General features: G+C 50.3%; 1 protein-coding gene across 1 annotated transcript in view; it reads left to right on the top strand.

Moving 5' to 3' along the window:
• SH3BP4 (SH3 domain binding protein 4) overlaps positions 1 to 15,305 on the top strand; it is a 97,004-nt gene that overhangs the window by 25,729 nt on the left and 55,970 nt on the right. The gene's annotated exons all lie outside the window — the stretch shown is intronic.

Raw genomic sequence — 15,305 nt, 5'->3', positions numbered from 1 at the left:
CCCTGGGAGTTGCCCGCTCTCCTGATTAGAGAGTGTACAGAGGTGAGATAGATAGTCTTGGGCCTGGGTTGGAAATGGGGGTTAAAAAGGAGTCTGGGAAACCCCCTTTGGAATCGCTCACTCTCCTGATTAGAGAAAGGAGTGTCCCAAGGTGAGAGTCTTGGGCAGTAGGTTGGAAATGAGGGCTGAAAGAGTCTGGGGAAGCCCCTCAGAATAGCCCCCTCCCTGACTTTGGATAATAGTGCCCAGGGCCCCCCTTTCCCCAGACACCCCAGCTCTCAAGCTTGGTATCATTCGCCCACCGTCCAGTCCTCTGTCATTTCTACTTGGACCACATCTCCTTCCTTCGCACAGTTGCCTCTGGGATAGCCCTGATCTCCTTTTCCCTGGCTCCACTTTCTCAAGGGTGTCCCCGCCTCAGGTCCCTCCCAGTGTCAGTCTATTGTCCAGCAGCTGATAGAGGGATTTTCCCAAAGCCTGGATTGCCCAATTCCCCTGCTCCGGGACCTCCAGGGACTCCCTACTTAACCTTAAAAGTCCAATCTAAAACCTCTTCTGTTTGGCATTTAAAGCCCCCGACAGCCTGCCCCCTCCCCAATTCACATCCCTGCCTGTCACTCCCTGATTCAGCCTCCCTGTCCCAGGGAGCATTACCCACACCACGGCTTTGGGATCGCCATCCTCCCAGCTTCCCTGGCCTCCTCTCCCCAAAATATTGTGAATGAAGTGAGCTGGGAAAGCCGTCTCACGAGGTGGAGGCAGGGCGGGCAAACAGGGAGGGGCGCCTGGGCCCCTGGGCCCAGAGTCCAGTTCTTTTCAATAACAAAGTACTTCTGTAAATCTTTTCCCTTCATCTTTGATCTCTGTATGGGGGTAGTAAGCAATACTTCTGTCAATCTTTATGCGAATCTTTTCCCTCCATTTTTGATCTGTGTGTGTGTGGGGGGGGGTAATAAGCAGGACGTCTGTAAATCTTCCATATTTTTCCCCTCCATTTTTGATTTTTATGGGGGGTAATAAGCCTACTAGTTGTATCTTTGAGTCACATGGCACGCACGGGTATATTAGTAGGCCCTCCGTATTCCTCCCCCCCTTTTTTTCCCCCCCATTATTCCCCTTAAGATTGTTTTGCTGATTAATTTTCTTCTAGTTCTCTAAATTAGCCCTTGGAGAAGTTGATCTAACCCTGCATCTGTGCATTCATCTGGGTGATCTCACTTTTAATGTGTTGATGTCCAGTAACCACAAGCAGTAAATCCTTTTCCGCTCATTTAGTTCTGCCTTGATTTCCGCAGACGGTTTTGTAGTTGCCTTCTCCTCGTTGCCACGTAGGTTTTAGTGGCTGCAACCCTAGATATGTATTCTGTTTATTCTGAATGGAATTTTTTATTTCCATCTCTTCCTGCTGCGCTTTTTGCTGGTTAATATTTAGAAGGCCCCATTACTTTGGTAGTTTTATTTCATATCCTGCTATTTTACTGAAATTTTTCTTTCGATTACTTATTTTGAGCTGAACTCTTCCGCCGCCACTTCCCTGGAAGCTCTTTCTCTCCCCTTGACTTTTTTGTTTTTTCAGTCTGCTAATGGTTAATCCAAAGAAACCTTGGTTTCTCCACTTTTGTCGAGGGATTTACTCGTTGTTGCTGAAGAAAGCCCTCCCAAGTCCAGTAGATTCTGATTCCCACCCACCACTGTAAATTTTCTGGCCATTTTAGCTCGATTTAATCCTTAAACTTTTGTTGATTTAGTCTTGCTCCGTCTCAACTCCCCTGATAAACAGGTAATTTTCCCTTCTGGGCCTTCTCTGCACCGGCCTGAGCCAGGATTCTCCACCTCCCCCAATTTCTGCAGTTTCTGATTAGCTTTGGGGTCACAGAGGGAGAAATGGAGAGGGTTCCTTACTTCTGTTAGATTATTACTCCCTAGTAGGAGAGAGAAGACAGAGCTGAAGCAAAACTGTAGAAAATGTCAACAGATCCATTGATGTAAGACCCTCCATCCCAAATACTGAAGGAAAAGAGGCAGGGAGGGGGCTCAGAGACCTTTAACTTGCTATCTCCTCCTGGGAGCACAGCAGCTGGAGGAAGACAATTTTATTTACTTATTTATTTTTGCTGGGGAAAGGAAAGAATGACACTAACACTACAAAGGAGGAAGACAACGGAGGAAATGTTCCGAGTGCTTTGTAACCGAAGCCATGGGGTTCTTTTCTGAATTTTTGGAAGTTTATTTTTTAAAGACTATTTCTGAATTTGTTATTAGAACTTTTCTAAATATGGTAAATAGCTCAGAAAACTGGAGTCCAGCTCTCTAACCACTATACCACCTAGCAAATATCACCAAGAGTTCATTGCCCTTGGACTTTATTCTTTAGGAGAATGATGTGGTTAGACCTTGAGGAATGGTTTCAGAAAAGTTCATGTGGCCTCTGAGTGGAGGATAGTTTGGGTGGGGAGAGATTTGAGGGGCGGGAGCCTGGTAGGAGGCTAGAATTCTTGTGGTCATCTCTTGTACCCCGACTCCTGACTGTAACCCTAAAGGCCAGGGACCTGACCGAGGGAGGGTTTGGTGGCAGTGGAGAGAAGGGCTTGGACTCTGGAGATGGAAAGAGGATGCCTGAGAGAATGGAGCACGCTCAACCTGATAGGGAAGAGGGATGTCTCAGGTCTGAACTCGGATCATGAAAGATTTTAATTGTGTAACAAACCAACCATTAATAGCGATTGCACCATTTGGATGTCCTAATCCAACATCGAGGTTGGAAACCCTATTTTTCGATATGGGCTCTCAAATAGGATTGCACTGCTTTCCCTGGGGTAACTTTTTCCGTTGATCAAAAGTGGGGAACAAGCTCACAATCCTCCGGGTGTTTGACGGTTGTCCCATGGAAGAGGGATTTGTTTGGCTCTCGGAGAGAGAGCCAGCAGCAGAGTTGAGCTGGTCTGGAGAGGCCCCAAGTCCTGGGCTGCCCCAGGAAGGAGCCATTTCCTCCTCTTCCAACCAAGGTTCCATCGACTTGGCTGAGCTGTTGGGGAGGTGGCTTCTTGTCCAGGTGGATTGCATCAGGTGCCTCTGAGGCTTCTTTTAGGGGTCTCTGATTTAGGGGCCTGGTTATGTCACAGAAGAATTGTGCCAGAAGCAGAGGTTACAAGGGCAGTGCAGGAGAGGAGCGAAGGGAAAGAACTGGTCCAAGAAAGAGTTCCTGCATTGGCCGGGAAGATGGGCAGGGGAAGTGGAGGCCGGGAAGCTGCCTTACAGGGAAGGTGGTGTGACAGAGACACAGAGATTTTTTGTTTTTGTTTTAACATCATGTCACTGAAGATCATGGGCAAATAAGTTGTGTTTTTTTTTTTTTTTGTTTGTTTGTTTGTTTGTTTTTGCCCAGGACCAGATGGGCAAATAAGTTGTTTATTCCTCCTAAGTGAAAAAAGCCAAGTGGAAAATGTGATACTGTTTAAATATTCAGTGATTCCTGAGCTGGAGAAATTGGATTGCAGGTGAGAGGGAGGTGGGATTCTAAATCCCCTCCCTCGCCGGGTGACCCCGATCTCTTCTGAGCCTTCTCGTTCTGATCTGGAAAATTGGGGAGGGGAGCGGTAATAACTTCCACTGCCCAATTCAAAGGACTGTTAGAAGGAAAATGCTTTGCATATTTGGCTGTTACAGAAATGTGCTTTTAATAACAGGATAGCAAGAACAGTAGAATGTCAGCTTCATAAATATGCAGTCAGAACTTCGTGCCATTGTTCGAGCAGTGACTGAAAATCCCTGCTTCAGAGAGGAAGCTGGCTCTGACAAAAGAAGGGAACGGTTTATTTCTGGGCCCCCTCTGGCCCTCCGTCTCCCCCTGTGTACCTGAGATGGCACAAGGCCAGGAGGCCTCTGAGGTCCTTTTTAGGTCCAAGTCTAGGATTCTGGGAACTTTCAGCCTCAGTTTCCTCATCTGTGAAATTTACAGGGAATTGCCATTAAGCTCATCTCTGAGCTCCCATTCAAAGGTTCTGATGTCTTTTCTTTTCTCAGAATCCTAACTGGATTCCTTGGTTCCAGGTCTGCCGGCAGGCCCGTTTCCTGCTCCCTGGATTTGTCACTTCCCCATCAGCAGCTGAGCATTTGCACTCTCCATTCATTCATACACATCCTGCACGTGCAGTTCCGTGGGGTCTCCCTCAGGAGGTTCCCTTCCCCTTTTCCTACTTCTTAGGGGTTCCTGTTCCCCATTAACGACTCTTCTTTTCTGCCCACTCTGAAGATCGTTGTCTAATAAGACCAAGTGAGCTGGTATTTGTCAGGATGCTCAGGGAAGGAGGTCCAGGAGGAGTTTGGTGGGCCCTGCCTCTAGAGTTAGGGGATGTGGATTCTGACCCTGTGTCTTCTTGGGACAAATCAGCTAAGGGCTGTGGGATTTTCTCATTTCCTCCCTTCCGGCTCTGGATCTCCTTCTATGGGGTGTGGAAGCTCTCTTTTGGAAGCTTAAGCTTCTTGTTGCCTTCTCCATATTTAATCTAGTCCTGCGGTTGTTTAAAAAAAAAAAAAAAAATGCTTGGAGTGAGGATGCTTCAGGGCAGGAAGCTCCCAGATCCCCTGGGAGTGAGAGGGTTAACCATGGGACAGGTGTGACTTGGAGTCTTAAATAGAACTTCTTGGGATTCTCTGCTAGAGAAAAAAGAAAAGGAAATTGGATAGGGATCAGTTTTAGCTGTAGGTGACCTGGTTGGGACTAATGGTGTCCCAGTGTTCTGGGCGTGGAGTCAGGAATGCCTGGGGTCTGCTTGATGAAGGTATGTGTCACCTTGGAGAGTGACGTCAGCCCTCCGGGCTTGATTTTCCTCATCTGTGAAATGGGCATCAGGGCACCTGAACCTCCTGGTTATGGAGCTTTGATGAAGTGCAAACGGTCAGCAGAGGGTCCAAACTCAGAATTCTGGAGAAATGCCGGGGATCCCGGCAGGTTGCGCAGATAGATTCCTTTTGGTCAAAGTTAGGGAAACGCCCAGCTTTGAAAGGGGGGAGGGGTGTGACCTGCTTCTGAGGGTGGAATGGGGGCTGGGGGACCAGAGGCCCATCAGCACGTACTGGGACAGCCAGGGAGGAGCCGCGGGGCTCCGGTGGCCGTCCCAGTTATAGACTTTGGGCCTTTTATAGCGTCCACCTCGTCGTCCCCCGAGGGGCCCGGGCACTAGGAGGTGCTCAGCCCAGCGGCGTCCCAGTCAGCTGTTGGCTCAGGAATGCTCGGGACACGGCAGCTGTCAGCGGCCCCCTCCGCCGAGGGCCAGGAAGTCTGGCGCTTCTCTGGGCTTTGCCGTCCCCCGGTCAGTCTCGGCATCCGATCTTTATCCTCTCGGGCTCCAGCGGCATCTCGTTTCGATTTTTAAAAGCCCCCTGCGCCCACCGTGTGAATGGAAAACCCACCCCACTGTCTGAGAATGAAGGAGACACTCGGCCCCCGGAGTCCCCCACCTCTCTTACCTGGGGAGGGAGAGACATTTCCTCAGCTCCTCTCGGAGCCGACCTGTCAATAAACAAACACTTGTGAGGGGCCTTCTGGGTGCCCGGCCCGTGCTGAGAATGGGAGTGTCCAGAACGGTCAAACACACTGAGCCCTTTTTTCTCTCTTTGGCTCCCAGGGGTGAGCCCCCACGGTGCCTTTTGTTGTTCAGGTCCGCCTTGTTCCCAGAATGGCTTGGCCACTTCCCAGCCCCACTGGGTCCTCCTCCCAGTGCCCATCCAGAACCGTGATTTACAGCTTTAATATGGGGGGCTCTTTCCCTGGACGCCGGGCTGCTGATGAGCTCTCTCTGTCCCGGTGACTCTGGTCCCGGTAATTCTTGGAATCCACGGCCTGTTGCTTCTCCGGCTGAATATTTGGAAGCCGTGGGCGGTTGCCAGGCTAGTTTCTCAAAGCAAACACCGAGGGCCCTTCTGCCAACCCGGAAGCGAGAGCAGGGAGCCGGGGACACAATGGCTTCTTTCATGCCTTATCCTCCAAGTGGGAGGAAGGCGGCCTCCTCGGAGGCTCCGGCTGGGAAGCTGTGGCTCACTTATCAGCAGGGCCAGATGGTCCCAGAGCCGGGCCCGAGCCTGGTTGTCATGCAGGCAGCGAAGCAAACGAGGGGACCTGCTGGGCCCTTCCCAAGGATCTGATCGTCTCTGTTATCTGGCGTTTACCTGCCCTTCGATTCAAATCAGATCCCGAGCCATCCACTCTGCTGTGAGCAAAGGCAGGGCAGAGAGCCCTAAACCTCCCTCCTGGATGAAGGACCTTCCGATTTAGCCATTTAGCTTATCCACCTGTTCTTTTTGTTTTGTTTTTGTGCTGAGGCAGCTGGGGTTAAGTGACTTGCCCAGGGCCACACAGCCAGGAAGTGTTAAGTGTAAGATTACTTTTTCTTTTTTTTTTTTGAGGTGTCTAACCACACAAGCTGATTGTGATCCATTTGTGTCCCTCTCAGCACTGAGGGATCCCCTCTACTGCTTGGGAGGGAGGAGGTTACACTCAGGTTTCCTTGTAGGGTGTCGCTGGATTAGGCTGCTGGGGTTATTTGCAGGTGGCAGCCGTGGTGTTCACTGGGTCCGCTCCACTCTCGGGTGCTGTTGTTGGCTCCCACTGAGTTTTTCCCTGCTTCCTCTGGGTGCCCCCTTCTGAGAGCCCAGCAGACCCCTCACAGAGGAGCCCGGCGCGCGTCTCCCTCTTCTTCCATCGTGGGGAGGCTCGCCGACGGTGTCTGGCTCCGCAGTGCTGGAATGCCATTGCAGGGGGCATAAATCTTCCAGCAGCGCCCAGCCCGCTCAGATTTATGTGAAAGCTAAAACCGGCCTTAATGAAGTTCCCATCAGTGTCGCTTCTCCCTCTCTCTGTAGATGCTTTATTAGGATGTAAATTCTGGCTCATAAGATACCAGACCCTTGTGCCCCCAGCGCTGATCTCACTGCTGCTGTCATCCTGGCCCTGGGCCAGGGGGGTCTCTGGTGCTGGGAGAGGGGGGCCTTCCTGGGCGTAAACATCTACCGCGGGCCGTTCACTCTGGGGGCCTTCAGGGAGCTCATGATCAGATGGGGGAAGAAAACACCAAAAGGAAACTGAAGGGGGGGAGGGTGGAGAGGGAGGTAAGGATGGCATCCTTGGGAAAGTCGAGTGAGCCCTTAATGTGAAGTTTGGGTCTGAGCCTTCAGGATAGCCTTCCAATCCGAGAACTCGAGGAGCCTGACGGGGGCTGTAAGTGGCAGGATGAACAAGTCCCAGGTCTGGGAGATGGACAGGGGGTTACTCAGATATGCGTTAAGGGCTGTGATCACCTAAACTTTATTTCCAAAAAAGTCGCCCAAATAGAGGAATGCTGCATGTCAGAGAGAGAGTGAATGCTTTCCTTATCTCCTGAAGTTGTTGAGAGGCTCAATTAATGACACTCAGCTGTTGCTGAAACAAAAAAAGACAGGAGGGTCCTAGGAGACTGCATTCTCCCTACGGATTGACAGAATGATTATGGGAACAGGAAAAAAAAAATCTCTAAGTTAAAAGTTCTTCAATTGTGGGTCACAACCCCATATGAGGTCCCTTGTGAATGTAGGGGAAACAAAATTATAGTTTATTATCAGTAAGTGTTTGATTAGTATATCTTTCATATATTTCTATACCCAGGGTTGCCTAAAAATTTCTTTGCTGGAAAGGGGTGGTGAGTGAAAAATGTTTAAGGAGCCTGATGTGATCTCTAAGGCTTTGGTGATGAAAAATAAGGAAGTGATGGCCTTAGTCAGACCCGCCTGCAGTTCTATGTTCAGTTCTGGGCCAGTCTTGCCCAGGATGACACAACTGTTCAGCGTCTGAGGCCGTAGTTGAATTCATGTCCTCCTGACTCCACGTCCAGCATCTATCCTGAACCACCGTCTGAACGGCTGCTGTTCGAGGCAGAATAAGGCAAAAAGGCTCTTCTGTGAAAGCCCTTCTTCCCAAGAGAAGCCTCCAGCAGCATGAAACACAAATGACCGGGTTGCATTAGAGGGCTGTTGTATAAATTCCATGTCTTGTTCATTATTGTAGGGACCCTAACACCTTACACAACCTTTAAAAGTTTGGGAAAAGCCCTCCTTAAACTTTGTGCAATCTCCTGGAGTCTCCTAACCCTGTGAGGGAGCCGCTACAGGTGGTGTCTCCCCTGGAATGTTGTGGCTAAGCTACGGGACTCTGTATCACCTCGTCACCCAGCTTGTAGCCCTCAGAAGCATCTCAGTGTTATTGCCTGTGGGCTGCATCCCTCACAGAGCCATTCATGGGGTAGTTGTGGGAAATCTTCAGAGCTGGAATGGGTAAAGCTGAGGGACTGTTGTCCATGGGCACCTTTGGGTGGCCTCTCCAGGCCCTGAGAGCCCAGCTCTGGCCTCTGCCAGACTGAATGTTGTTCCAGATTTCCTGGCCATGTCAGTTGTCCTTGGTTTTAATTCTCAGCAGAGATAGAGCTCCCTACCAGGGAGGCAAAGTGTGCAGAGGAGGAAAAGGAGGCACGTGGGATTAAGGGAAGTGGAAATCTGGGCAGTTTTCCTGGTCCGTGTCAGTTGTCCTTGCTTTTACTTCTCTCTCAGTAGAGATAGGGCTCCCTACCAGGGAGGCAAAGGGAGCAGAGGAGGAACCTGGGATTGAGAGAAGCAGAAATCTGGGCAGTTTTCCAGATCCTGTTTCTTCAGAGGGCCCCAAGGGCCCGTCCTTGGTGATGTTGTTAAATATTGATGGAGAGGAGAATTGCATGTCCCTGTCTTTGCCTCTGAAGTGAACAGGGGGAAGGTAAGTTGGGGAGGGCTTCTGTAGAGGGTCATGAATGTCCCGGGGGGTTTGTGTGGGACAGAGGCACAGAGAGGACAGGAATGGCTGATCCTGCCAAGATCTGATAATTACAGAGAGCTTTAATGTGGGCCTTTATCTGAGCTTCCCCACCGAGGAGCCATTCCGGGTTAGACAGTATGGCCGAGTGGATAGAGAATTGGCGTCTGGATTATATAGACTCACTTAGGAAGTTCAGGGTCATCGCTGACACAAACCGTGTGACCCCGGACAAGTCACTTAATCAATGAACCCTGAGCCCAGATAGTAGTAGTGAAGGTAGGTGCCCATCTGTGATTTCATGAGTGTGAATCTACCAATGCAAGTAGTCCCCCCGGTGAGGAGACTCGGGTCCCACGGGGCAACGTGACGTGGAGTCCGAGCCTCCGCCACTCATCTTTCCCCTGCGCCATGTTACTCCGCCAGGCTGGGAGGAGCTGGTGGGGCGGCCTGGCTGACAGGCTGAGCGTGGCCTTGGAAGGCCGGCCTGGCTGAAGTCTGCTGGCCTCCGCTGGATAGTCCTGTTGGATGGGTTTCTTCTGGAAGAGATTAGTCTTGATGATGATGATGATGATGATGATAGGATTCAAGACCTCGTGGGTCCTTCAAATCAACAACAAGCATTTATTAAGCATAATAGAATAATAAAAAAAAAAAAAAAAACAAAGGATCTGCTTTGTTTCAGGTCTGGGGAGAAAAAGAAAGGCAAGAACAGTTCTAGGCTAAGGCTAAGGTGACTTTTTATTTATTACTGGTCTCAAAGCTAGTTTTCCCATCTGGTTCTCAATTACTCAGTACGTCACATCCGTGTCTTGGTTCCTGTTGATTTCATGCCTGAAACATCTTTGATTTTCCTCCTTGCCTTAGTTTCCACTTCTGCCACAATCCCTTGTTTTAGCTTATATAGATCCTAAGATCTTAGAACTGAAAGTGACTTCAACACAAAAATCTTCCTTCCTCCGCTATATTTCCCATATCTTGTCAAAATAACCTCTCTACATGGAGCTCCCCTGATTCTTCTATGACTCCGTTGCTTGCCTAACATGGTTCACCTTTTTTTGTTCAAGCCGCCAAGGTCCTTCACAATCTTCCCCAGAGAGTAAGCTTCTTGAGGGTAGAAGTAGATAAAAATTAATTCTAATCGACACATTTTGTTTTAAAATCGCCTGTATTTCCTTTTCCATCCCTCCTACTCTCCATTGACTGAGAGACTGTCTCGCTCAGTACCTGCCACAATTCTCCATAATGAAGGATCCCCGGGTCTCCACATTGGAAGTGACCAGATGTCCCATCCCGCCCATAGCTGAGTTAGAATCCCTTCCAAGTCATCCCCAACATGTGGCCCTTAGACCTTCGGGGAGGGGGCAGTTACCAGCCTGTGCCACTTGGGAGCCATTTTCCTTGTTGGGAAACTTTTTTTCACTTGAATCAATATTATTTAGTTGATGTTGTTTGTCATTTGTGGCAGTTGGAGCAAATTGTTTTCATCTGCCCATTCCACCACGAAAGTCTTCCTTGCTCTGAGGAGACATTTCCCTAATTCATGCACAAATTTGAAGCCTTTTGTTTACCCTTGGATATGGCCCCTGTACCAAAGGTGGATGAGCCGCCCTCAGCAGAGGGGCTAGTCCTCTCTGAACCCCTTCTAAACCTCAGTTAATCAATAAAGATTTGTTAAGAGTACTCAACAAGCACTTTTTGAGCACCTGCTGGGTCAGACACTGTGGTAAGCCAAAACTTGGTGGATCTCTTTGCTTTCTCCTTCCACCATTCCTTCCGGTACATGTTTGTGGGTGGATCACCTTGTGTCCTAAAACCAGAGTTCCCCAGAGGCCCGGGGCAAAACTGAGCTCATTAAGTGGGAACTACAGAAACCCACTATTAGAACCGGGCTGCTCCATTTCCTGCCATTCTATTCTAGTTGGTTTGTATTTGTAGGTCCCGCCCAGGGCACACCCAGTTTTGTTTCTGGTTAAGTGGAGGTGCTCTCTCAGCTCTGGGGCACTGTTTGGTCCAAGGCCTGCCCAACCCTGGGAGAACACATGTTCTGCAATTGTGAAGGGAAGCCGCATTTCTGGGAGTTGGGAAGAAGGCGGATTATGGGGGAAGTAGCCCTCCTCCTCTGGGGCTCTCCTCTCCATTGGGACACATGCTTTTCCAACTAACCAGCCGCTTGCTTAAAGGCAAAGGGTCAAGTAGATATTAGAATGGGAGACTGTAAGCTCGCGTGACCTCAGGTTCTTACATGATGGAGAAAACTGAGTCGCCAATGGACACGTCCGCTTGTTCTTAGCTCACAGTACATAAAACAACAATTTGAATAATAAGCATTAAGTACCTACTACATGTCAAAGACAACATAGTTTCAACCCACTGGAGCATAATTTCTATTCAACCCACTGGAGCATAATTTCTATTAGATGGTTAGAACATGTTCACAAATAAGGAAATAATAGGAATAATAATAATAATAAGGAAATAGGTTAGGGTAAATATGAACAACTGGGAAGTCTTGAATGAGTGAATGGACATTTATTAGCACATGTGCTTGAAGTTGCTAAACTCGAGATGGATAGAAATCGAGCCTTTGGGAGCTTCCACCCACTGAGGAGACACAGGAACAGGCAGTTAGAAGGAGCCCTTGGTTTTACAGCAGCAGAACAGAATGATCTTCAGCGTTGGTCCCTATGTCAGTTTTGCATCTGGAACCATTTGATGGTGCTAAGGGCTTGGATCTTTGGTTTGGGGGTTTTCAGTAGCTGGGACCACCAGGGAGCTGGATTTCAAGTACAAGAGGCATTGATCTTTGGAGGGAGGGAGAGAGAAGGACTTCCATCTAGGAGGGAGGGCCCGAGAGCCGGAGCTTCAATCCATCCGTTGCCTTGGGATCGGTGGAGGGTCGATGCCTTAGTGGTGGGCGGCCATGTTGATGGTGTGTGGGGAAGACTAAAGACACCAATCCCAAGTGTGAAGGGTTAGGAGCCCCCTCCTTTCCAGTTGACTTAGAGCCATGATGTGTCACGTTTCTCACAGGTTGTGAGTGACACATTCCGTATGTTTCAGTGTTAGAGGAGGTTTTGACCTCAGAGTAGAAGAGAATGTCGAATTTCACAAAACATTACCCATTCTCCTGTACTTGAGGTTCTAACCCAAGTCAGGGTCATCGGCAAAAGGGCTGATGGACACGACCGTTTTTATTGGGCTCCGTTTCAGAGCTCAGACGTGTTTCTAACTCTCAGCATCAAGGGAAAAGGAGCTGCCCTGCTCTCCTGAGCTCTGATCCCAGCATTGGGAAGCAAAACACCAGTCCCCGAATGGAAACCAATCCTTTCATGTCTAATTGATGGTTATCATTAAGAAGGCAAAAATAAACATACCTCTCGGCTGCTGTCATTAAGGGATGATTTGTAACCTGCTACAGAGGAAATGCGAATAAAGGCTATCATTGAGAGCAGCTCTGGGCACTGAGGTGCCTCCTGACCGATAGCCCTTTGTCCACAGCCAATAGTTCCGTTTCGGCTTGTCCCGTGAAGCCCCAAAGAGTCATGATTGTGGGTGGGGCTCAGATAAACTGACTTTTCTGGTGGAATGGAGGAAGAGGGAGTGAACTGACAAGTCCATGGCAAAAAAACCACTTAGAGAGAGGTGTCTCCCCCTCAGAAGAGCGGGCTGTTACCTGATCTTCTCACAGTCTGGGGCTCAGGAGGACCCCAAAGACCATGCTTGCCATTGCAGAATCACAGTGTCCAAGCTGGAAGATCCGGAGGCTGTAGGATCCAGCCATAATCCTGACCAGGAGGCCCACAACAACCTAACTTTCCGGTGACCATCCTCCCTCTGCTTGAGGACCTTGAGAGGGGGAGCCTGCAGAGGGGACCTTCAGCTCGCTGGGTACTGATCTGGGTCCCACGGCTCGCAAGTGTCCATGGCTGGGTCTGAACTTGGGAAGTGATTCCAGCTCTGACACTGGAGCCCAGAGAAATTCAGATGGATTCAGTCCCCTCAGGTCCCTAAGCAAAGATGCTTTAGATCATCAAACTGTTGAAGTGAACGGACCGTTAGGCGATTAGCGTCTTGTCCATAAGTGATGATGGTTCGTGGGTATTTCTCTCCGTGAGCTAATGACACCATGGGAGGTTCTGGCTGCATTAAGGAAATGGATGAGGCGTCCGGGGCACCTTTGGCTCTGCCGTGCCAGGGCTGCCTGGGGTGGAAGCCACAGAGGCTTCGTAGGCGAGCCCCCTCCTCTGTAAGAGCCGTTTTGCTTAATGCCAGGGTTATAGAACGGGGGGGGTTCCCTCTTAATCTAAAGAGGAAGGAAAAAACATGAAAACTGTCTGTACACAGGGTGAAGGGGGATAATTAACGGAGGGAGGCCCCAGCAGGAAGCTGCGTCAGGAAGGGCTTCTCCTAGAAGATGGGATTTTACCGGGGTCCTGAAGGAGGTTGGGGATGGAAGAGAGAACGTCCCAAATATGGCGCACGGGCGGCGCACAGCCACAGCCTGGGTGCGGACGGTCACAGAACGCCCTCCTCGCCTCCGTTTGCCCAGATTACCGCCTTGTATCCACCAGTCCGCTCAGGCGCCGGTCCAGTGCTTGTTGACTTTAGCCGGACCTTGGCGTTCGTCTCCGTGGAACTCTTCCCACTTGGGCTCCTCCCAGCGCTCGGGCCCTCGGCCTTCACGGCCTGGGTTGGTGTCCTTCCTGACATTATCCCCCTCATGTATCGTGGGCAGATTTCATCAGCGTGCCGACTCTTTGTCCAGATGGCACGGGGCCACCCAAGCCCGAGTCCCCAGGCCTTGTGGGCCATCTCCCTCTGAGCTGAGGCCGGACTAGAGTTGGGCAATGGGGCCCAGCCCTGCCCGGCCCGGCCCACAGCTTTATATTTGTCCACAAGCCATGGCAGGCCGCTAGTCCAGCATCTTATACAGGAGAAAAGAGATGCAGACAACTGAAACTTTTCCAAATGATCTACTGAGGGTCAGTTAGAATTGGAACCCAGAGCCTCTGACATTGAGTTCAATGTTTCCCCCTGATATTTAAGTCCGGTATTTTCTTCCGGAATACTGAATTCTGGGCAAGTCTGGGAGGGAACAGGGAGTCTCGTAAAGTTCCCCCACGGACCCCCGGGGCCTTTGAGGAGAGCCACCCGGGAGCGGATCTGATAACCATCCCCCAAGCAGGATTGGGAGCTCGGAGGAAACTCTACCCAGCGTGGAGAACAAGGCTGCCCTTGTCCACCGTGGGCCCTGCCAAGAGCGGCTCCAGCTCCGCGGCGGGGACTGGCCGGCCGCGGCTCTGGTCAGCTGTGTCAGACTGGCCTGGGCTTCCCCGAGGTAGCTCCCAGGGCCTTCCGCACTTCCCCCCTTTCTCCGGCTTCCTAAGTATTCAGGATTAGACTTCAGAAACAGATGGAAGTAACGAGGTCAGCCGCCACCCTCCTCCCCAGCCCTAGGGACTCCTGGACTTTGGATGGGTTTGATTTGTTTTGCCTTTTTTTTTTTGGAATGCCTTTTCTTTGAGAATTAGTCACGGGGACCCATACGGAGAAGGAATCTTGTTGGCAGCTTTTGGGGAAGGGGGGAGGGGAAAGGTAACTGGGACAGCATGATGTACACTAACTCGGCTCTCCCTGGAGGAGAACTCCCTTTCCTGGACGGGAAGAAAGAGTAGTTACAGCTGTCTGATGCTCAAGTGAGAAATAATGTTAAATAAATAAATAAAACTATAATAACTACTAGCATTTCTGTAGCACTTTCATATCTGCAAAGTGTTTTATGGTCACAACAAACTTGGGAAGCAGGTCGTGTTAATGCCCCCATTTTACAGATGAGGAAACAGGCAAACCAGGTGTTAAGTAACTGGAGACTTGTGACTCCATGCTCAGGGATCCCCCGCACTGTTGTGGGGACTGAGAAAGCCTGGATTACCGGTAGATGATGGGGGCTAGGAGAGGTTGCTCTCAGTTCCCGCCCGTTGGATTGCCGAGTTCCGATCTCCCCTCGTCGCGGTCTGTTCTTTCTTCCCCCTTGAGTCTCTTTAGGGTTCTCTGAATCTGTCCTGTGGCCGTCGGGACCCTCGGGCTGGGCCCTGTCTCGCTAACTTCAGGAGGGCGATGAGGGAGGGATCACGTGGCCACAACTGCCCTGGTCTCCTGATCTTTCCTCGTGGTCCTGGTGCTGCTTCCTCATCTTTGTCGGTCACAATGAGTCTCCCCGTGCTTCTCAGGACGGCTTCATTCTGGGTCGGGATGGGGGAGCGCGAGTGGGGAAGCAGTGGGAGTTGTTCCTAGTGTTCAGCTCATCCCCGCTCTGGGTCTTGCTGAGGGCGGCAGCTGCCTGGGACCCCAGCCCACGGGGGAAGAGAATCTATCCCCTAGTAATAATTCCATTACAATCCAGTACAGCGATGTGTTGTGCCATTCTCTGAGAGAGCGGCAGCTACTTTGTCTCTAGTTTTTTATTATCAAAGACTAGAAGAAAAAATCC

Source organism: Sminthopsis crassicaudata, chromosome 4 (assembly GCF_048593235.1).
Source record: "Sminthopsis crassicaudata isolate SCR6 chromosome 4, ASM4859323v1, whole genome shotgun sequence".
Classification (NCBI taxonomy): domain Eukaryota; kingdom Metazoa; phylum Chordata; class Mammalia; order Dasyuromorphia; family Dasyuridae; genus Sminthopsis; species Sminthopsis crassicaudata.
Note: the sequence above shows the minus strand (reverse complement) of the source record. Positions and strands in the feature narration are given on the sequence as shown.